Here is a 23,086-nt window from a genome sequence, read left to right on the forward strand (position 1 = left end):
TAGAGAGGTGGTACAAGATGGCAGTGTAGTAAGACACATCTTAACATCCCTCTTACAACAAAACTCATGCAAACAAGTGAATTGGCTATAAATACTACTTTGGAACCCTGAGTATCACAGACAAGTTTGAAGAATTGGAATGAATGCCAAGTGAAAAGAGAAACTGTACAAAAACAGTGGACACGAAGAGCTGCAGACTAGTGGTGCCCTGCCAGCCAAACTAGCACTGCACAATCCTGTTGCAAAAAAATAAGAAGCATGCCCAGCTGACTGAACAGACTCACAGCAAAAGAAGAGTTTAAAGAGGGCATGAAAACAAAAAACAAAAAACTCCCAACAATAAAAAAAAATTCTAACCCTGATGGCTTCCTTGGAGAATTCTACCAAACATTCAGTGAAGAGATCACACCAATAATACTCAAACTATTTCAAAGCATAGAAAGGGAAGAAATACTCCCAAATCTACTCTATGAAGCCACATAACTCTGATACCAAATTCAGGCAAAGATACCACTAAAAAAGAAAATTATAGACCAATCTCCCTCATGAATACATATTGATGCATCAATTTTCAGCAAAATTCTAGCCAATAGAATTCAACTACAAAACAGAAAAAGAAAGAGAGAGTTCACAAACAAACAGACAGACTCTGGAAAACAGATGATAGAATTTTGCAAGACCAGTGATCTATTAATTGGAAAAAAAAATTCAACAATATAAATGGCAACTATACACAGGGACCCTACCAAATAGAATACACAGAAATCAAGTAGATACATCTGTGGGATGAGCAGAACAAGATCATCAAGTGCTCATAGGCAAATTCAAATTGAAGCTGAAGAAAATTGAAACAATTCCACAACAGCCAAGTATGACACTGAATAAATCCTACTTGAGTTTAGAGACCATCTCAAGAATAGATTTGATGCATTGGATACTAGTGACCGAAGACCAGACGAGCTGTGGGATAACTTCAAGAATAACATTCATGAAGTAAGCAAAACATCATTGAACAGAGAGAAAAAAAAGAAAAGACAAAAATGGGTATCAGAAGAGAATCTGAAACTTGCTTTGAATGTAGAGTAGCTAAAACAACTGGAAGATATGATGAAGTAGAAGAACTGAAGATTTTAAAGGGTAGCTCAAGAAGACAAAGTAAAGCTTTATAATGAAATATGCAAAGACCTGGAGTTAGAAAACCAAGAGGAAAGAACTCAGTTGGCATCTCTCAAGCTGTAGAACTAAAGAAAAAAAAACAACAACAACATATCTTGAGTTGCAATATTGAAGGATTCTTTGGGCAAAATATTGAATGTTGCTATTGTTGTTAAGTGCCATTGAATCATCTGACCCATAGTGACACTGTATAGGGTTTCTGAGGATCAGGTGGTGGGTTTGAACTGCCAGCCTTGTGGTTAGCTGTCCATTGCTTATCCTACAGAGCCATACCAGAACTCCAAAATGTTGAATAAAGCAAGCAAATTCAAAAGGCAATGGAAGGGATAGACAGAGCCACTGCGTCAAAAGGAATTGGTTGTTGTTCAATCATTTCAGGAGGTAGCATATGATCAATAACTGATGGTACTGGAGGAAGAAAGAAGTCCAAGATGTACTGAAGACACGGAAAAAATCAAGACTCCAGGAACTGATGGAATACCAATTAAGATGTTTCAACAAACTAATGCACTACTGGATGTGCTCACTCATCTATGTCAAGAAATCCGAAAGACAGCTACCAGGCCAACTGACTGGAAGAGATCAATATTTGCGCCTATCCTAAAGGAGGTGATTCAAAAGAATACAAAAATTATTGAACAACATCATTAATTTCACACACAAGTAAGATTTTGCTGAAGATAATTTTTTAAAAGTTGCAGTTGTACACTTACAGGGGACTGCCAGAAATTCAAGTCAGATTGAGAAGAGGATGTAGAACAAGGGATATCATTGCTGATGTCAGAAGGATCTTGGCTGAAAGCACAGAATACCAGAAAGATGTTTATTGTTACTAAGTGTCATGTGGTTGGTTCCAACTCATACAGGCTCTGATAGAGTTTCTGAGGCTATAAATATTTATGGAAGCAAAAAGTCTCATCTTTCTTCTGTGAAGTGACTAGTAGGTTTGAACTGCCAAACTTATGTTAGCAGGTCTGTACTTACCCTACAGTGCCACAACTCTCTCAATAAAGAGGTTTACCTGTGTTTTATTGACTATACAAAGACATCCAACTGTATGGATAATAACAAATTATAGTTAATATTGCAAAGAATTGGAATTCCAGAATGCTTAATTGTGCTTACAAGGAACCTGTACATACACCTACAAGGCAGTTGTTTGAACAGAACAAGGGGATTCTTTGTGGTTTAAAATCAGAAAAGGTGTGTGTCATGGTTGCATTCTTTCACCATACTTATACAAAGCTCACCAGTTGCTCCTTGGAAACCCTATACAGGGTTGCTATGGGCTGGAACTGACTTGACGGCACTTAATAACAACCACAACAACATTCTGCAACCATCACTATTATCTGATTCCAGAACATTTTCATCTGTACGCTGAGTAAACAACCTGAGGAACTGGACTATATGAAGAAGAATGCAGCATCAGATTAGGAGGAAGACTCATAAACAACTTGTGATAAGCAAATGATACAACCTTGCTTACTAAAAGCAAAAAGGCCTTGAACTACGTTTACTGATGAAAATTAACTGAACCCCTTTGCCTCACCAACCTTGTCCTGTGCCTGAAGGCAGCTGTATTAGCAGCCACTAGTAAAAGCTCAAGATGGCAGCACTGTGTCACGCCAGCCCACAGTCCACCCATTTTTTTCTTCTCTCTCACTGTTTTGTTCACCTTCCTCTTTCAGTCAGTACTGAATCCACTTCTCTGTCCTATCCTCTGATGCTCAGGGTTCCAGGATCCCCATCTGAATCTGTGTCACTTGGTCTTTCATGTCTTTGTTGCAAAGTGTCAGCTCAGAGCATCTATTCACTCTGTCATCTCGCCCCAGACCTGCTTAACTTTATTTAGCCCAGTGTTTCCCAAACTTACTGGTCACAAAACCATGTTTTGAAGGAACATTTGTTAATATTTTGATGAGACACTGGAGTTCACTGGGCCAGAGATTGGGCAATGCTGATGTAATGAACCAAAATTAAAAGACACAGAGTCTTTGGTGTATCAGAGTGAAATAGACAATTATCCCTTCCCTGCCTGACAAGGAATTCAATATGAGAATTCGAATAAGATGATATCTGTGCAAGAGCCATAATAGCTAACATCAGCTGAGTGTTCATTCTTGGGTGGGCATTGCCCAAAGGCTCTATATATGCGAACTCACTGAATTTTCACTACACCCCTCTGAGGTAGAGTGTCGTTGCACACAGATGAAATGATGTGTCTGAGGATGTCATAGTCTCTAAGTGGAAATGCCAGGATTTGATCAGAGTCCTGGCTGTGCAGTGGCTAGGTGCTCAGTTGCTAACAGAAAGGTTGGTAGTTGGGACTCACCAGCTGCTCTGCAGGAGAAAGATGCATCCATAAAGAGTCCATGCTTAGAACCCTATGGGGCAGTCCTCCTTTGTCGTGTAGGGTTACAACTCAGTTTGGCTTTTTTGTTGCTGTTGTTTAGTCTGGGCCTAGGGCCTTTGCACTGCACTGCTCTCTTTATGTTATAAACAAACATAAAGAAGGCTCTGTGGCAGCCCTTAGAACGTTTTCCAAGCTTTAATCCCTTCTGTACTTTAGCATTCTTGCTCTTACCTTGGCCGCTTTAGCTTAAAGATGATCTCTGAACTCCTACATTGTGCTGGAAGAGCTATTGGAAATTCTATGTTGGCACATTGGGGCATTTCCACCGAGGGTGTGGTCTGAGCATGACTTCAAGACAACATGTTCTTACCACATTCTGTGGATGAAGTGATGGAGGAGGGAGCCTGGCCATGGTGAACAGACAGGCCAGTGTTGCTGCCAACATGGCAAGGCCAACAGAAAACCCACCAGGACCTGTGCTTGCTGCCGACTCTGAACAGCTCTGATGGGACTTGTTAAAAACCAATGCCATCTGAAGAGCTCTGATGTGACTTGTCAAGAACCAATGCCACGTAATAGTACTCTGTTCCTTCCTTCTACCTCTCTCTTCGCTTCTCAATTTAAAAAAATTTACTAGATAAAATTTCTGTATGGTTAAAAAAAATATTAATAATCGCACAGAGCCAAAGAGTACCGAGTCCAGAGTAACAAGGTAAATATCACTTGAAACTTTGAGTCTCTGCCATACTCACGTTCCCCTCCCAGAGGCAGCCATGGTGCCAGTTCCTTCTATATCTTCCCAGTGTGTCTAATACATAAAAGCACATCTGGGTGTACAGATCCCTATCCACTGCCTTAAAAAATATGATATTATTACACATTGTCATACACCTTGCTTTTTAAATTGCTTTATAATTAACATACCATAAATTCCACCCCTTTGAAGTATACAATTCAGTGATCTTTAGTATATTCATAAGATTCTGCAACCATCACTATTATCTGATTCCAGAACATTTTCATCACCCAAAAGACAAATCCTGTACCTGTTAGTTGTTGTTGTTGTTAAGTACCATTGAGTTGGTTTAGACACAAGTGAACCTGTTATAGGGTTTCCAAGTAGTGGCTGGTGGGTTTGAACCCGCGTGTTTGTGGTTAACACTCCAGTGGTTATTCGACAGCGCCACACCAGGACTCTTTTATTTCTCCCTCTTACCCACTCCAGCCCTGGCAACCACTAATCTACTTTATATCTCTATGGATTTACTTATTCTGGACATTTTAATAAAGAAAGTCATCCATTATATGGTCTTTGTGACTGGCTTCCTTTACTTAGCATAATGCCTTCAAAGTTTTTAGTCCATGTTGTTGTTGTTAAGTGCCGTTGAGTTGGTTCCGACTCATAGCTATCATAAGATTTCCAAGGAGCGGCTAATTTGAACCACTGACCTTATGGTTCAACCCACCTTGTGGTCCAATGCATTATCCCACAGCGCCATACCAGGATTCCATGTTTTTGTATGGCTAAATGATGACTGAATAACATTTCACTGTATGGGTAGACCACATTTTGTTTATCCATCAGCTGTTGGATATTTGGGTTGTTTGTATTTTTGTCTGTTGAATAATGTTGCCATAAACATTTGTATATAGATTTTTGACTATGTTTCCAGGATTTTGGGGGGTGTATACCTAGGACTGGAATTGGGATCATATGGTCATTGTATGTTTAACACTTTGCAGAGTTGTCAGATTTTTTTTCCATAGCAGCTGCACCATTTTACATTCCCACTAGCAAACTGTAAAGTTTCAAATTCTCCACGTCCTTGCCAACACTTACTGTCTGTGTTTTTTATGTCGTCATTTTAGTGGATGCGAAGTCGTCTCTCATTGTGGTTTTGATTTTGACTTCCCTGATTATTCATGAAGCTGAGCACATTTTTACATGCATATTGACCATTTTTATATCTCTTTGGAGTAATGCCTATTTTGACCATTTAAAATTGGGTTATTTGATTACCTATTATTGATTTGTAAGAGTTCTTTATGTATCGTGTGTCCTTCATCAGGTTTATGATTTGCAAATGTTTTCTCCCATTTTTTTGGTTTTCATTCACTTTCTTAATTGTGTTGTTTAAAACAAAAGCTTAAGAAATTAGGATGGAATCCAATTTATCTATTTTTTCTTTGGTTGGTAATGTTTTTGGCCACACCTTAGAGACGTGATGGATTGATCCAAATGTCAAGACTGATGACACCAACATACACATACCTCAAGAAGGTATTATTAGGTTTATTTATGTAGTGAGGCTTTGTGGGGGAGAACAAGGCAGGTTTCCCAAGCTGGTCCATAGATGGCTTCAGGGAGCAAGGAAAGGAGATCGACTTGTGATATTTATGGTGGCAGGAGGTTTAGAATCCAATTTTAACCCAAAGAATTTGATCTTTGACCTCAGTTCCTAAGAGACAATCTCTAGAACCATGATATTTCAAACAGAATTCCTGACCTGACTGGTTATGCCTGAGAGGTGACTTTGGGATGGGGTTAGCCAGGAGAGAGGGACTTGCGTTGAGATTATTATCTCGAGGTGGCCAGCCAGAAAGACTCATCACGTGACCACCCTCATGATAATAAACAACCATAGAGGAGGGGAGCTGTGGTTTGCATTACCTATGAATCCGCACTTACTTTCTGAGTGCTGGAGACCATCTGCCTTTGGGAGAGTGACGTTCTCCCTTTGGGCCCCAGAAGCTCTGCATTGGAAACCCTCTTAGACCTCGCCCTATTCTTCTCTTCTTTATGTGGATCCTACTTTTTAGCCTTTATAATGAAGCTGTCATCGTAAGTATAGTACTTTCTGTGAGTTCTGTGTTGTTGTAGCAAACTGCTAAACTCAAGGAAATAGCGAGATCCAGCAGGTTAGAAGTGAGAGGAACTCCTGGGGACCCCCAAGCTTACAGCTGGCATTCTGGAGGGAGAGTGGGAAAACCTCAAACCTGCAGCCAGCAGGTCAGAAGCCTAGAAGTCATGGGGATTCCCAAACTTCGGTTTGAGTCTGAGGTCTTGTACAGATTTGGCAGTCTGAAGGACTGTGTCCTTCTAACTGACTTTTGCTTTGGTTGGTTGGTTGTTGTTGTTGTTATGTGCTGTGGAGTCGGTTCCGACCCATAGCGACCCTGTACAGGGTATCCGAGGCTGTAAAGCCTCATCTTTCTCCCGCAGAACAGCTGGTAGTTTCTAACTGCTGACCTTGCGGCTTGCAGCCCAATTTGTAACCACTCTGCCACAAAGAAGAGCTACATGTGCAGCCAATGTTAGAATTGACCAGACATGAAAAGTGGAGCTTAGTTACCTCCTCATGTTTTTGTTATTGACAATTGTAGTTGAGTCAGTTCCAACTCATAGTGACCCTGTATAGGGTTTCCTGGTGAGTTTGAACCACTGACCTTGTGTATCCTACAGCACCACGCTCCTATATCCTCCTTGTTGTAGTTAAGTGCCAGGGAGTCTGTTCTTACTCATAGCAACCCTGTATAGGGTTTCTGAGAGCAGCCGGTAAGATTGAACAGCTGACCTTGTGGTTCAAACCAGTCCAGTTCACTAACCTGCAGAGCCATACCAGAACTCTAGTTGGTGTCAAAAAGCATATTTGATATATTTTTGCAGCTAGTAGTTAGGCTATGGAGCTGGGCTGAGAGTTCCCATGTTAGTAGGGGCTTATTTGTTTTGAAGGATCCGTTTAATGTCATCATTTGAGTCTAGGAATTTGAAGCCAAGTTGATGGCATATTTAACAGAGTAAACTGTGGGTCAGGAAATAGCTGTCTTGGGATGCTATATTCAGAAAGGATCTGATCTAGTTTAACTAGTGAAAACATAAAGAAGTCTGCTTTGAGCATTGTGTTCTTTTAGTAATTATCTATATGGGAATCAGATTGGCAACAGGAACTTGAAATTAGATTGGAACCTCATGGGGCAGTGAATTTATGTTTATGTTAGCTCAGAAAAGGAGGGTGGGGATGGATGTACAACTGGAAGAACGTAAACAGTAAACAGTGTTACTGAATTGTACATATAGAAATTACCGAATTGGTGTATGTTTTACTATGCATATTCTCAACAACAACAACAAATTTTTTTTGTTTGTTTGTTTTAAGGGACTGGTGTGCAGGCACCAATACTGAGTCCAGTTTCTGGGGTGGAATTGGAAACCCCCTCCCTCTGCTTTGCATATGGCAGACACTGCACTTCCCCCCTTTAAAAAAAAGTTGATATAAAAATTAGATGATGTGATAGTTAAGGATTTTTGTCAATTTAGCTAGGCTGGGATTCTCAGTGGTTTAGCAGTTAAGATGTAGTTATCAACCTATAGTGATCCTGTGTAGAGTTTCTGAGGAGTGGCTGGTGAGCTTGAACCACTGACCTTGAGGATCCAACTGACTTTGCAGACCAGCACATTAACCCACAGTACCATACCAGGACTCCATGGTGAAAGCTAATACAATGCAATCACTTTCATGTTGTGATCTGATATGATCAGCCCAGACCTGACATAATTATCCTATGTGTTGCAAACCCTCACTTCTATTATGTTAATGAGTCCAAATGCAATGTACAGGATTTGGTTGTATGCTGTATAAATCTCTTTTGAGATATAAAAGAGATTAAACTATCAAGCAGATCTCAGAGGGTCCTACTACTACCAAGAAAGAAGAGCCAGGAGTGGAGTGCATCCTTTGCACCTGGGGGCCCTGCACTGCGACGCCCCTGGTACTGATGCCACGATGCGTGGAGAGCTCCAAGAAATGTTGGGCCTATAGACGGAGTCCTGGTGTGGTGCTGTAGGTTAATGCACTGGACTGTAATGTCGATTTGAACCACAAGGTCAGTGGTTCAAGCTCACCAGTTGCTCCTCAGAATCCCTATACATGGTCGCTATGGGTTGGAACTGACTCGATGGCACTTAACAACAACAACATAGATGCTGAAAGGAGACAAGGACCTTTCTCCAGAGCTAACAAAAAGAGAAAGCCTTCTCTTCGAGCTGGAACTCTGAATTTGGAATTCTCGCCTCCTAAACTGTGAGAGAACCAAATTTCTGTTGTTAATGTCCTCCCTGTGTGGGACTTCTTTTATAGCAGCACTAGATATCTAAGACAGGTACATTCTAAATGTAAAACTTGATGGATTTTTACATAATTGCACCTCATCAAGATCTCCTTCATGTATCCTTCCTGTGCCTCACCCCACTATACTGACATCCATCACCAAAAATTAATTAATTTTCTTTGAGCTTTACATATATAGAGCCACACAGGAAATACCAAAGGAAAAAAAGAAAAGAAACTTTTTTGTATTGCAGTGAAAATATACATAACAAAACCTACCATCTCAACAATTTCTACCTGTACCTGTAAGTTGTTGTTGTTAAGTGCCATTGAGTCGGTTCCGACCCATAGCGACCCTTTACAGGGTTTCCGAGGGTGTAAATCTTTACGGGAGTAGAAAGCCTCATCTTTCTCCCACGGAGCGGCTGGTAGTTTCGAACCGCTGACCTTAAGGTTCGCAGCCCGATTCGTAACCACTACGCTACCAGAGCTCCTTTAAGTAGCATCCGTTATATCCTTCAAGTTGTGTAAACATTGTTGCTATTCTTTTCCAAATTTCTTCTACCACCATCAGCATACAATGCATGTCTCCTAAGCAAAAATTCCCTCTTTCCCTCCCATTCCTGGTAAATGCCGTTGGTCTTTGATTTCTGTATATTTGTTTATTTCATATAAGTGAGATCATATACAATATTTGTTCTTTTGCCACTGACTTACTTCACTCAGCATGACGTTTTCAAGGTTCAGCATGCATCAGAACTTCATTTCTCTTTATGGTTCCATTGTGTGCATAAGCCATATTTTGCTTATCTATGAAGCTGTTGATGGACATTTTGGTTGTTTCCAGCTTTGGCTGTTGTGAAAAGTACTGTAGTTAACGTTGATGTGCAGGTGTCTGTTTGTGTTTTTGCCTTCACTTGTGGGAATAGACGTAGGCAGGGACACTTTGTGTTTGTCTTTTTTTGTTGTTCAGGATTATGCCTGTGAGATTCTTGTATGTAGTAGAGGTTCATTGTTTTTTATTGCTGTACAACAGGGCCAGCACGTTTCTTCTGTAAAAAGCCAGACAGTACATTTTTGGAACTATTTTATGGTCTTTGCGGCAACTACTCAGCTTTGCCATTGTAGTTCCAGATATATCCATAGACAACACATAAACAAATAGTTATGGCTATGTTCCAATTGCATTTTCTTCACAAAATTAGGTGGCAGGCCAGATTTGGCCTATGGATTGTAGCTTACTGACTTTTGCTGTCATGTGAATATATCACAATGCCTTTAGTTATTTCTTCTTCTGTTATGGGTATTTGGATGATGTCCACTTTGGGATACAGTGATTAGTAGTGTTATGTCAGTTGAGGACTAAGGTGCGCCTGACCCAAGCCATGGTATTTTCAATAACCTCATATGCATGTGAAAGTTAGACAATGAACAAAGAAGACCATAGAAGAATTGGTGCATTTGAATTATGGTGTTGGAAGAGAGTATTTAAAGTACCATGGACCATCAGAACAAACAAACAAACAAATCTGTCTTGGAAAAAGTACAGCCAGAATGCTCCTTAGAAGTCAGGATGATCAAATTTCGTCTCTCATATTTCCGGCATATCAGAAGGAACCAGTTCCTGGAGAAGGTCATCATGCATGGTAAAGTGGAAGGTCAACAAAAAAGAGGGAGACCCCCAACAAGATGGACTGGCACAGTGGCAGCAGTAATGGGCTCAATTATCAAACGATTGTTAGGTTGGCACAGAACAGGGTAGTGTTTCGGTCTCTTGTGCATAGCGTCACTATGAGTCGGTACTGACTCCACGGCACCTAACAACATGTGCTTTGATGAACATATGCACTTAGTTTTGTTGGATCATAAGTCAGGCAAAAAAGAAGACCCTCAATGAGATGGAGTGACAGAGTGGCTGCAGCAATGGGCTCCAACATGACAATTGTGAGGCTGGCACCATGTTTGATTTTGTTGCGTGTAGCATCGCTAGGAGTTGGAACTCATTCAGTAATAGCACCTAACAATAACAACAGTAGATAGTGCCAAATAGTTTTCCAAAGTGGTTGGAACCATTCACACTCCACTTATAAAGTTGTTTCACATCCCAGTAACATTTGGTAGTGCCCGTTTTCTTAATTATAACCATTTGGGTAGGTGTTTGGTGGTATTTCATCATGGATTTTAATTTGCATTTTTCTGAGGGCCATGAACCTTTTTAAATGCTTGTTGGCCAATTGGATGTTTTCTTTTGTGTAATACCTATTCAAGTCTTCTGCTTCTTCTTCTGTTTTTTTTTTTTTTTTTTCAATTTGTTCTTATTTCTCATAATGTTTATTGTTTCTTTTTCATAGTTCTTAAATTACTTGCAATGGCTTGTTGTTAGTTGCCATTGGATCTATTTTGAGTCATGGCAACTCCATGAGACTCCATGTGTGCAGAGTAGGACTTCTCCAGAGGGTTTTCAAAGCTATAACCTTTCAGATTCAGACTGCCAGACCTGTCTTCCTAGGCACCTCTATGTAGGTTCGAACCACCGACTTTTCAGCTGGTAGTTGAACCACCCAGGGACTCCTTTTGATTATTTCTAAAAATGTATTTGTTGGGTTTTTTTCTGATGATTTATAGACATTCCTTATGTCTTTTGAAATCAAGTACTTTGTGAGATAGATGCATGGTACATATCTTTCATTCTGTGGCTTGCCTTTTCCCCTTCTTAATTATGTATGAGTATTTTTATTAACGAGGAGCCCTGGTAGCATGGTGATTACGAATCGGGCTACTAACCTCAGGGACAGCAGTTCAAAACTACCAGTTGTTCCGTGGGAGAAAGATGAGGCTTTCTGCTCCTGTAAAGATTTACAGCCTTGGAAACCCTATATAGCAGAGTCGCTATGAGTTGGAACCGACTTCACAGCACATAACCACCACCATTTTTATTAACAGAGCTCTTTATTTATTTTTTTTAAAAAAAGGTTTCAAATGTGCTTTATTCATTCAGTGATGCCGTATTTTGACGGTAGACAGTGCTGTTACTTGGCATAAGTAATCTGTTGGTTTCGAAGCGATTCGGTATTATATCACCAACTGCATTTCTCACTGATGCAGACTTGTCATGGAAATCAGTGGTATGCTTCTGGTGGCTCTGCCTTGCCATTGTTTGCTGAAGACAGAATCTCCTAGTTTTAATGAGGTCCAATTTAGTTATTTATTTTTCTTTTATGGTTAGTGCTTTTTGTTTTTGTTTATGAAATCTTTACCTGCCCTGTGGTCATGAAGATCTTGTTCTGTGTTTTCTTTTAGAAACCTTCTTGTTTTCGCTTTCATATCAAAAAATTAAGTCAAGATGAATTTCTATTCATCTTGAATTAATTTTTGTGTTTGTTGTGATGTTATTGCTAAGGGCCATTGAATCAGTTCTGACTCACAGCAATTCAAGGAGTGGTTGGTGGCTTTGAACTTCTGACCTTTCAGTTAGCAATCCAATGCTTATCCTACAGTGTCACACCAGGACTTCTGTTGTTGTTAAGTGCTGTCGAGTCGATTCCGACCCATAGCGACCCTGTGTAGGGTTTCCAAGGAGCAGCTGGTGGGCTTGAACCGCACACCTTGCATTTCAAACCACAGCATCACACCAGGACTCCTGTTGTGAGGTAGGGGGTCAAAATTCATTATATTTCATATGAATAATCAATTGTCCCAGTACCAGTTAGTGAAAAGAGTATTATTTCCGTCCCAAATGGTTGGAGTAGGAGGTCTGTCATGTGTTTCTAGAAGGTGCCCTAGGATAATGGGATGGTGGTGGTGGTGGGTGGGGGGTACATTGAGCTAGAAGAGTATGGAGCCATCAACTCTAAGGTGAGTGAGGCATATAGGGAAAAAGAGTCTGGTTCTTTTAATCTGTAAACTTTTCAGACGCCATACTTCTAAGATATACTTAAAAGGATGTCACAACAGGTCAAGATTTTTCAGCCGGTGCTGGGAAGTCTGGAGATTTATAAGAAACTACCTTTGGAAAAATGAATCCAGCTTTGCAGTTTCAATTTTTTCATGACTTTTTATATTCCCCAGACCATATTTCTGCTTCCAGAAGGAAAGGGGCTTCAAACCACACAAGTGACTGAGTAAGCAAGTGCTGGCAGCAGCAGTAACTAGGGAAAATCCTGGTTATTTTAAGACCCAAAACTGTTTATTTCCATCAGTGAAAGAGAAAGAGCATCACCAGCCCAGGTTCTGCAGACACCAGATTATAAACAAGTATTTTCCAGACTCATGACTATCTTCCAGCGTTTTTCTGGACGGTTCCTCAATGCCTCTCTCTGGTATTCTGCTATCTGTAAGGGGCAAGTAGGTCACTTTTGTATACATTATTCTGATGCTCTGAGGATGGGGATTGAGGATGTTCATTATTTTTATCATTTCCGGAGTAAGAGCAACAAGTGGGGTTTGATCTCAGCTGTTGGGTCTCAAGCCAGAGAGCATACATGAAGGAGACTGACACTTGCATAGATGCAGGGAGAGTGTTTCATTCCCTGACTCAGGATTTATTCCTGAGCACCTGGGGGTCAGGCACCGTGGGATCAGTGGACTCCGTCAACACAGAATCATTCTTGGAATCTGCTCTCCTTGGAAGGCAGAAGGGGCTGCAATTAACAAACAATTTATTCTATGTTATATTTATCAATGTATTCACTCAACAAATATTTATTTAGGTTGTTGTTGTTAAGTGCCGTCGAGTCGATTCTGACCCATAGTGACCTTGTATAGGGTTTCCAAGGAGCAGCTGGTGAGCTTGAACCACCAACCTTGCAGTTCAAATGACTTTGCAGTCTGGCACATTAACCCACAGCACACCACACCAGCACTGGGAAATACATTAAAACACTACCAACACCAACACCAACAAGGATTCCTGCTTTCTTCATTCTGCAGAGGGTGTGGGTGGGTGGAGACTTAAACAAATAAATATTATTTTATACAGGATGTGAAGTTAAGTTCTGGGGATGGAGCATAGAGCAGGATAAAGGGCACCAGGCTGGTCAGGGGAGGGCATTTCAAATAAGAGTGGCCTGGGTCAGTCTCGATGAGAAAGACTAGCAGGAGGAGAGGAGAGGGGCATGGGGTTTTCTGGAGAAAAAGTTTTCCATGCAGAGGGAACAGCCAGTGCAAAGGACTCAGGTTTTGGCTCACCCCCATCATTAGGCAAATTCTAAGCCCAAAGGCTAGAGGAGCAGAGAAAGGATTTCTTCATTCACTTACTCACTCACTCATTTGGCATATTGAGTTCCTGCCAGGCACTCTCTCACCCCTATTATTTTCTCCTCCCACTGAGAAAGAAAAGACGGTTGAGCTCAGCTGTTGAGAGCTCTCCAGGGCCTCTCTCCAAACAGGACTTGGACATCTTGAGAAATGCCCCAATATGGCAGGGCTGATGGGAATTTAATGATGGATTAAGTCTCTCTAACATTACTATTTCATAAATGCCCCCAGAATAAAATTAAAATGTAATGTGTTCATCCAACTATTTTTATTTCATTCCAACTAATCCCTATTTTTGAGGTCTTTGATGTGCATTTTAATTAAATCATGAAGAGCCCTTTGTCTCCAGGATGGGCAACATACTGAAGCCTCCCCAACCCCCTTGCCCTCCCTCCTGCCCCTGTTACTGAGGAATGTACTTGTTTCTCATCAGAATGTTGGGATGGCAGGACCCAGTTGTTGGCACAGTTGGCATTCTCCAGCCCACTTCCAGGCTCTGAAGGAGTCTTCCCAGTAGACATAAGGGCAGTAGCTGGCAAACGTTTTGAAGAACGACCTGGATTGCTTTCAGTTAGCAATGGATGGCTTAACTGTTATGCCACTAGGCTCAGGAAGTTACTCATGCTTGCATATATCAATTCCTCATATATATTATTCCTTTTAAGATCACCCATTTCTTTATCCCATAGGCATTTCAAACTTACTGTGTTCAACACTGAGCTCCTAATCTTATCCTGCTCCCACTCCTAAATAATTCCTCCCCCTGTCTTTTCCATCTCAGAAAGTGGTAACTCTGCTCCTCAGTGACCAAAAAACCCCCAAACCAGTTGTTGTCAAGTTGATTCTGAATCATGGATGTCCTGTTAGTGTAGAACTTTCTTCCATAGGATTTCCAATGACTGTTTTTTTTGTGTGTGTGTGGGGGGGGGGGCTGTTTCTAAGCTACCTTTGGGTAGACTTGAAGGGTCAACCTAATGGTTAGCAACCAAGCACATAGACTGCATCATCCAGAGACTAGATTTCTTTTAAATTGTGGTTATTGTTTGTTGCTCTTAAGTGCTTTCGAGTCAGTTCCCACCCATAGTGACCCTATATAGGGTTTCCAAGAAGTGACTGGTGAGCTTGAACAGCCAACCTTGTGATGCGGTTGTTGTTGTTGTTAAGTGCCATCGAGTCGAATCCGACTCATAGCGACCCTATATAGGGTTTCCAAGGAGCAGCTGGTGAGCTTGAACCACTGACTTTGCAGTTCAATCGACTTTGCAGTCTGATGCATTAGCCCACAGCATCACACCAGGACTCCTGTGATGTGGTAAAATATATTAAATATAAAAGTTTTCCATTTTGATTCTTTTTAAGTACATACTCCAGTAGTGTTGATACCATTCACCATGTTGTGCAACCATCACCTCTATTTATTTGAAAATTCATTCACCACCTAAAAAAGAAAATTTGTTCCCATTAAGCAATAACTGTCTATTCCCCCATCCTCTCTTCTCCCAATCCATGGTAATATCTAATTTGCTTTCTGTCTCTATGTAGTCTATATATTTTATATAAGTTGTTGTTAAGTGCTGTTGAATCAGTTCCAACTCATAGCGACTCTATCTAGGATTTCCGAGGAGCAGCTGGTGGGTTTGAACCACCTACCTTGCAGTTAGAAGTTCAGTGCTTATCCAAAAGAGTCACACCAGGACTCCAGTTCGTATATGTAGGATCATATGATATCTGTCCTTTCGTTACATAGGGTTTTAATGGTCTTTTTGTTAATTGTTCAGCAATGAATTACATATAATTTTTATCATTTAAAAATGGTTCATTAAAATACAAGTATGCAATTTTGGTGTCCCTTGATAGTTTTCCTCACTGTAGGACCAACAGTTCACACCCCTTGGCATGGCATTCAAGAGCCTTGTGATTGAACTTAGCTGTCTGTAACCCCACCACTTCTTCCTTCCTCTCCCACAGCTACTCACATCCATTCACCTCTTCAACCAAAGTGAATGACGTGGAATTCTCCAAGCCAGCCTGCTTTTCGAGGGCACCATGCCTTTGCATGGAGTCCTGGTGTGATGCTGTGGGTTAATGTGCCAGACTGCAAAGCCGTTTGAACTGCAAGGTCAGTGGTTCAAGCTCACCAACTGCTCCTCAGAAACCCTTTACAGGGTCATTATGGGTCAGAATTGACTCGACAGCATTTAACACCAACAAGAACAATACCTTTGCACATGAAATTTTTTTTTCTCCCTTGTCAAGCCAGTGAATCTGTTCGTTATACCATAAAAGATAAAATTTGGTAAGTTATGCTTTATCAAAATTTAAAACCTTTCCTTTGTAAAAGATACTTTTAAGAAAATGAAAAAGACTGGGAGAAAATTTTGGCAAATCATATATTTGATATCTGTCAAGGAATTCACATCCAGAATATATAAGGAATTTGCAAAACGTAACCCACTGTCATTGACACTGAGTTGATTCTGGCCTGTAGTGACCTTATAGGAAGAGTAGAATGGCTACTTTTTTTGAGGCCATAAATTTCTGCCAGAGCATACAGCCTCATCTTCCTCCCAGGGAGCATCTGGTGGGCTTGATCCGCTGATATTTTGGTTAGCAACTCAATTCTTAACCCACTGCACTACAGGACTCCTTTTATAAAACTTAACACTAAGAAAACTGCCAAATTAAAAAAAAATCAAAAGACATGAACAGACAATTTACCAAAGAGGATATAATAACAAAACAAAAACAAACAAAACTCATTGTTTTCGAGTTGATTCTGACTCATAGCAACCCTATAGAACAACGTAGGACCCTATAGGGTTTCCTAGGCTGTCATCTTTACCGAAGCAGACTGCCATATCAGTCTCCTACAGAGTGGGTTCAAACTGCTGACCTTTTGATCACTTCACCACCAAGGCTTCTTAAAAGAGGATATGCAGGTGGCAAATAAGCACATAATAATGTGCTCGACATCATTAGTCACCTGTTGTTGTTAAAGCTGCTGTCTACTTGGCCCTGACTCCTGGTGATCTTACAGGTAACAGGAGGAAATGTTGCCTGGTCTTGTGCCATCTTCTGATTATGGGTGTTCTTGGCTCCATCGTGGCTGCTGTGCCAAGTCATCTCATGGAGGGTGTTCCTGGTCTTTGCTGACTCTCTATCAAATAGGATGTCCTTTTCTAGAGATTGGTCTTTCTGGATGATGCGTCCAAAATAAGCAAGCCAAAGCCTCACTATCTTTGCTTCTAATGGGGCATTCTGGCTGCATTTCTTCTAAGGCTGATTTGCTTCTTCTTTTGGTAGTATGCAGTCTATTCAATATTCTTCACCAACACCAAAGTTCAGATACAATGATTCTTCGTCTGCCTTCCTTTTCCACTATCCAACTTTTGCGTGCATATGAGGTGATTAAAAAGATCATCGTTTCGGTCAAACACTTCTTGTTGTTAGGTGCTATCGAGTCAGTTCCAACTCATAGTAACCCTGTGTACACTGCCAGAAACATTGCCCATCTTGCACTATCTTCACAATTGTTAGGTTTGAGCTCATTGCTACAGCCATATGTCCTTCCATCCTCTTTTTCACTGACCCTTTAGTTTACCAAGTATGATGTTCTTCTCCAGAGACTGGTCCTTCCTAACAACATGCCATCGTCACTTACAAGGAGCAATCCGGCCTTACTGCTTCCAAAACAGTTTTGTTCCTTCTGGCAGCCCATAGTATATTCAGTATTCTCCATCATAACTCAAATGCATCATTTCTTCTCTGGTCTTCCTTATTCATGGTCCAATTTTTGTATGCATGTAAAGCAACTGAAAATACCATTGCCTGGGTCAGGCTCACCTTAGTCCTCAAAGTGACATCTTTGTTCTTTAACACTTTAAAGAGGTCTTTTGCAACAGATTTGCTTAATACAATACATCGTTTGATATATTGACTGCTGCTTCTGTGAACACTGATTGTGAATCCAAATCAAATCTAAATCAAATTGACCTTGTGATCCAATGAAGCTTGTTGTTGTTGTTAAGTGCCGTCAAGTCGATTCCGACCCATAGCGACCCTGTATAGTGTTTCTGAGGAGCAGCTGGTGAGCTTGAACCACCGATCTTGCAGTTCAAATGGATTTGCAGTCTGGTGCATTAACCCATGGCACCACACCAGGACTGTAAATTAAACCATGATGAGCTACCACTTCATACGTATTTAGAATGGCAAAAAATAAGCAAAACCTGACCATATCCAAGTTTTGGCTAATCCATGGAGGAATTGGAGCTCTCATACATTGCTGGTAGAAATGTGTTGTAACCATTTAGTTTAGCAGTTTTTCATACACTTAACCACATGACCCAATCATTCCATTCCTAGCTATATACTGTAGAGAAGTGAAACTTACATTCACATAAAAACTGATACATGAATGTAGGATAAGCACTAGACCACAAAGTCAGTTTGAACCACAGGTCAGCAGTCCAAACTCACTAGCCACTTCTAGGAAACCCCATACAAGGTCGCTAATGAGTTGGAACTGACTTGATGGCACTTAACAATAGCAACAACTCACAACTGCCCCAAACTGGAAACCATCCAATGTCCTTCGGTAGCTAAACATATTGTGATTCATCCATATACTGGAATACTACATTCAACAATAAGAAAGCATGAACTATTAATATACAACAGCATGAGTAATTCTCAAAAGCATTATGCTGAATGAAAGAAGTCAGTCTGAAAATACTAAATATCTGATTCCACTTGTATGACAGTCTAGAAAAGGCCAATCTGTGGTGATGAAGAGCCGATGAGTGGTTACCAGGTACTGGGAATGAGGGCAGCATGCTTATAAAGGGCAGCAGAAGGGAGCTTTTAGAGAGGATAGAATTGTGCTGTTTTCTGGTTGTAGTTCCAATTATATGACTCTATACATGTGGTAGAACTCAAACAACTGTACACCAAAAGAGAGAAAAGAAGAGTCAACACCCATGAAAACAAATAATCCTTCTCAGTCCTTGCCTCCTTGATCTCCTCTGGGAATCTTCCCCATCTTCCTGACATTCATATTAATCACTCTGAGTCACAATAGGAAAAGCATATTCAACCACAATGAGATACCAACCACTTCATACCCACTAGGATGGCTGTTATTAGAAAAGTAGAAAATCCTAAGTGTTGGCAAGAATGTGTATAAATTGAAATCCTCATCTATTGCCAGTGGGATTGTAAAATGGTGCAGCCACTGTGTAAGTTTGCTTGTTTCTCAAAAAGTTAAACAGAACACTGCTTTGCTGTTATCTGCCGTCGAGTCATGGGGATCCCATGCACAATGAATGAGATGTTGCCCAGTCCTAAGCCCCCACACCTGTGATTGTTTAGGGACTGAACAGTATTCCACTGTGACTCAGAGGGCTTTTCATCGGCAGGAGTAGATTGCCAGTCCTTTTTTCCTAGCCCATATTAATCTGGAAGCTCCACTGAAACCCATTCAGCAAAATGCAAGCCTCCACTGACAGACAAGTGGTGGCTGCAAATGAGGTGCTTTGGCTGGAAATCCAATGCAAATTTCTTGCTTTCAGAGATAAGAATTCCACCAATGACTTACCAATGCATGACCCACCTTGTTGGGGACCAGCCCCGACAAACTTATTAGGGGGCTCACGAACGGAGATTTGGAGTCGGCGAAAGAAATCACACGGAGTCAATGGTTTGCGCTGAATTCTGATTGAAGCTTTTTTTTTTTACTTAATTTTTTCAGCTCCTTATATACCGTTAAAATACACTATGATCTCATACTAATCAATTTCTTTGAAGCATTACACATCCTTGATTATATCAATTTTTTTTTTTACTTTGTGTCTATACAATGTTGACAAAGGTATTTTTCTTAAAACAGTTTTCTTGGTCTATTCATATCCAGTTTTTTTCATCCATCTTTCTGACATCCTAAAATGTCAAGTTAACCTTAAAATATAATTCTAAATCTTAACTCCTATTTCTACCCTCACTTATTGTTTTCTATAGATTAATTAATCCCAACATGTAGCTAAACATTATTTTCTATGGTAACTGACAACACAGTTGTTTCTCATGATTGATTAAACAAGAAAAACAAGAGAATAAAAAAAGCACTTAAAGTTTTGTAGTTAAGAAGAAACGGAACAACTTCCTTATACTAACAACTTCTCTATTCAAAACATCTAGTTAAGTTTCTACCTATGATCTATTACTATTCCCTCAGCCCTTAATTGCGTCTTAGCTAGTTTTCTAGAGGTCTTAATGTCCCTGACCGAAACTACACAGAATGTTGAATGTAATCTTAAACTTGAACTGGCAAAACTTTAGCTGGTTTTTCCTAGTGGTGAAACTTATTGTTAATGTAAAAAGCAATCTTTATAACTACACATGATTGAATATGGTGTGAAAGTGTCTAAATGTAATTTTTAACCTTTAATATGATCATTGAAGAATTCTACTAAAAACTTCTATAGTAAAATCAAGAAAAATCAAAAATAAACTATTCATAAAAGGAAAAGACAGAAACTGCAAGGCCCCCGCATGAGCTTCCCCTTGGGGCTTTGCCAACCAAGGAGACACTCATTGTCGCTTTGCTAAAACAATGAGCTTTTCAAGCGCAGGGTCTCTTGCCACTCTGTTCCTTGATGGCATGGCGTCCGCCACCACCTATTCTACTCCTGGGGATAGACCAAAAGAATTGAAAGCAGAGACTCAGATGCTTGTACGTTAATGTTCATGGCAGCATTGTTCACAGTAGCCAAAAGGTGGAAACAACCCAAATGTCTATCAACATATGAATGGATAAATAAAATCACATCTGTCCATACAAAGGAGCCCTTTTGGTGCAATGATTAAAATCCTCAGCTGTTAACCAAAAGTCAGTGGTTCAAACCTACCAGGTGTTCCACAGGGGAAGGATAGATGTGACAGTCTGCTCCTATAAAGATTTACAGCCTTGGAAATTCTATGGAGCAGTTCTACTCTGTCCCATTGGGTTACCATGAGTCAGAATCAGCTAGACAGTAATGGGCTTGCGTGTGTATTAATTTTTAAATATCCATACAATGAAATATTATTCAGCCATAAGGAGAAATGAAGTTCTGATACATACTACTACATAGGTGAACTTTGAAAACATTATTCTAAATGCAAGAAATCAGACACAAAAGGACAAATATTGGATAATCCTACTTAGATGAATTATCTAGAACATACAAATGTACAGAGAGACAAAAGCTATTAGTGGTCATCAAGAGCAGGCAAGAGGGAGGGGTGAGTGGGGAGTTCTGAGTTTTTGTTTGGGGTGATGAAAGCTTTTGGGACTAGACTGTGGTGATAGTTGCACAACATGGTGACTTTCATTAATGCCACTGAATTATAGGCAAAAGGTGGTTAAAGTTGAAATTTTTTCTCATATAAATTTTGCCACAATAAAAGTTTTCTAAAAGCATACTCACACAGACAGCAAGATCTTCGGTTCCAGTTGCCATGGAGACAATCCTATCTTGTCACTGCCTGGCCGACGAGACCTGGTCTTGTGTTCCATCACTAGGCACTGCTCCTCTTGCAGCAATGTGTCTGTCAGAACTCCATAGAGTTTTCATTGACTGATTTTTCAAAAGTTGTTCACCAGGACTTTATTCCAAGGTGCTTCTGAGCATGGACTCAAAAAGTTACTAACCTTTCAGTTGGCAACTGAGCATTTAATAGTTTATGCCAGATGTGTTGCTGTTAGCTGCCACCAAGTCATTTCCTACTCTCGGAGACCCCATGTGTGACAGAGTAAAACTGCTCCACAAGGTTTTCTTGGATGTAATCTTAGTGGCAGTAGATCATCAGACCTTTTTTTACCGTGGCTCTGCTAGGTGAGTATGAACTGCTAACCTTGAGTTTAGCAGTTGAGGTCAAGTTGTTTGTGCCACCTAGAACCTTCAGGAAGATCTAAATCAAAACTAGGCCCACTGCCATCGAGTTCATTTAACTCATAGGACCCCTATAGGATAGAGTAGAACTAGTCCTTAGGGTTTCCAAGGCTGTAAATCTTCAGGCAAGCAGACTTCCTCATTGTCCCATAGAGGAGTTGGTGGATTTAAACTGCCAATCTTTCAGTTAACAGCTTAGCACTTAACTCACCACCATACTACTAGGGCTCCTTCAGCAAGATCTGAACCATAAACCAAAAACTCACTGCCATCGAGCAGATTCCAACTCACTGTGACCCCATATTGGGTTTCCGAGACTATAAATCTTTACGGGAGCAAACAGCCTCATCTTTGTCCCTCAGAGCAGCTGCTGGGTTTGAACTGCCAACTGTGTGATTAGTAGTCCAGTGCTTATCTCACAGTGAAATCAGGGCTCCTTCAGCAAGATTTAGTGAGTAGAAAATAGAATGGGAGCTGAGAATCTCATTTACAGGGGGAATCTGGTAAATGCCTTGTGACTTCACACAGGTGATTTGACCTCTCTAACTTCTAGGGGAAGAAATTCAACATTTTACACGTTCCCCGTGAGACAGATGGGTTCTCCGTGCTATCATAAAACTGTCCATTGGCTAAAGTCATTATAAAGTGTGAAAGGTTAATTGTCTGTGCAGTGGGAATTTCTTTGGTAAAGCTCTTTGCTTTCTCAGAATCCCAATAAATGTGCTATCCTGGTACTTTCCAATGTTCTTCTACCTTATCTCATTCCAGCTCAGCTCCTTCCTCGATCCTTGGTAAACTGCTTTCATTTTCAGAGTGGAATAAGGAACTTCCTCAATAAACCAACAGTGTCTGTGGTAGACTGTGTTAGAGAGCCACAAATGCAGGCTCTCTCTGGGGTTCCTTCTAGTAAAGAGCTTGTTGGTGGAATACTCTGGGCAATAAGGAAGATGGGTTGCTGGAGCACAGCCAGGAGCCCCACAGCCTGGGTGAGATTGGGGTTCTGGCGCACTTCTCACCAAGGCTGGATCAGCTTGTCAGTGCCTGTGCTCAGACACCTGGCCCTGTTCCCGGCTACACAATCTGCCCTCCACTCCCCACCTCATGCGTCCACTCACTCTTGGCTCTACGGTCCCATAGTGCCTTCTGTCTGTCTTCTCTCTGGGGGTGCAAAGTTCTGGAGGCCAAGGACAGTAGTGTCACTAGGTCACCAGGTTGGGTGTCACCAATGTGGTAACTCAAGGTGTCACCCCTTCCCCCTC

General features: G+C 40.8%; 1 pseudogene; it reads right to left on the reverse strand.

Annotated features, from left to right (window-relative positions):
- LOC102824935 overlaps positions 1–23,086 on the reverse strand; it is a 57,854-nt pseudogene that overhangs the window by 10,797 nt on the left and 23,971 nt on the right.

This window comes from Chrysochloris asiatica, unplaced genomic scaffold (assembly GCF_000296735.1).
Source record: "Chrysochloris asiatica unplaced genomic scaffold, ChrAsi1.0 scaffold00266, whole genome shotgun sequence".
NCBI lineage: Eukaryota > Metazoa > Chordata > Mammalia > Afrosoricida > Chrysochloridae > Chrysochloris > Chrysochloris asiatica.